We start from the raw sequence: 1,878 nt of genomic DNA on the forward strand, positions 1-1,878 counted from the left end.
TGGATAATTATGACATAGATAGATATACGCATTATACACACACACACACACACACACACACACACACACACACACACACACACACACACACACACACACACATATATATATATATATATATATATATATATATATATATATATAGATAGATAGATAGATAGATAGATAGATACATGTATATATCCATGAATATATTCACATATATACACACATATACATGTATATGAATATGAATATATGCGAATTCGTAGTTTTAGCGGCTTCTCGCAATCTTTCAAAACAGATTATTAGTTAATGAAAAAGATCATGCGAATCAGGAAAAGAAATTTGTCACATTATCTGGCTCTCCGTAGAATATTAATGTGCACGGGATAATCAAAATTTACTTTTTAGTATACAGTATATATGTGTGTGTGTACATTACATATATATGTACATTTCTGTCTCTCTATAATATGAATGTATGAAGGTGGGTGTGTTAAGTGAACCAAATGCTGGATACGTACCGCTTCACTGTTAAAAGCTGGTCAATTTTCTGTAGTCATTTCCTTTGGTGTAAAAATTGCATTGTCACTCTGTGTAATTCTTAGAAACTCTCCTGTGTAAATTGTTGGTCTTATGCGATTTCTGACAAGAAATTATAACAGGAATGTCTTGTAGTTTCCTTCGATTTAATGGAATGGTGTATTTACGTATATATGCATATTTATCTAGAATAACTGCTTGAAGAAATACTTCTTCACAGTAAATTAAAGAAAGAGAGAAAGACTTATATATGAAGGAAGACCTGGCAGGTAATAATCGTTGCTGAAAGGTTAAATGCATTTTAAATACTGTTTTGTTGCTGCTATAATTTGCTAGCAACTTTTAGTCGTAAAAATCTTATACCTGATTTTATTTGATTTTCCATTAATACTATTACCTATTTTATTTACTTAGGTATACACAAAATTAATATACACGTAACATTAACGTCTAATTTCGCCTTGAACTGAAGGATCTTGTACCACACAATGAAATCACGCACGTTAAGCTTTTAGAATAGCTCTAAAAGATTTTTTTTACCAAACAGTGTTCAGTTAATGGAGTTATGAGCGTTATCACTATGTTGCCAATAACCTATTTTACACGATAAAATCACGGAAAATCTAAGCTGACTTAGAAAGCGGACAGCAGAACTGTGGCTAAGGTCAAGACAGAAGTCTATCACAGACCACTTTGATGCTAAATAATTTAATTGCAGATCTGACCAAGGGCGGACACCACCTGAATTTTTAAATTAAAATCGATCAAACAATTTTTGAGAAACCAACAAAACCAATAAATATTGACTAAAACCCTTTTCCTCCAATTGATGGATGTAGCAATAGAAGTTTATTGAAAACCTAAGAATTTTATTAAAATTACCACTTATGTTTATTTTTAGATCATCATATACATGTATAATACATTCATATGTGCACACAGACGAAGTACCATTGTTAATGATAAATAAATTCATGATAGATGAAAGCAGAGGTTTCATTATACATAGAAATATGCTTACCAAGAATGTAAAGTTAAAGGAAAAAATTCCACATATTGTGTTGATACTTACTCATCCTTATATATACTATAAACTATCTTGTATTACGCCACTCCCGCAGAAGTACCTTTTTACTATTCAATCTTTCCAACTTCCCCGTCTTTGGTTTAATGACTTAATATGGTTTTCTTGGGGCAGGACAAAAATGGTATTAGGGTTAGGGTGGAATGGGGACTAAGAGACCTAACCCCAGTCGCTCAGTTTTGGGTTATCAAAAGGAAAAACGGAGATAGCGACTAAGATAACGCATGTCCACCATGAGAGAACTATTGATTTGGTTAGAAAAGATCAAC

Source organism: Penaeus monodon, chromosome 4 (assembly GCF_015228065.2).
Source record: "Penaeus monodon isolate SGIC_2016 chromosome 4, NSTDA_Pmon_1, whole genome shotgun sequence".
NCBI classification, from domain to species: domain Eukaryota; kingdom Metazoa; phylum Arthropoda; class Malacostraca; order Decapoda; family Penaeidae; genus Penaeus; species Penaeus monodon.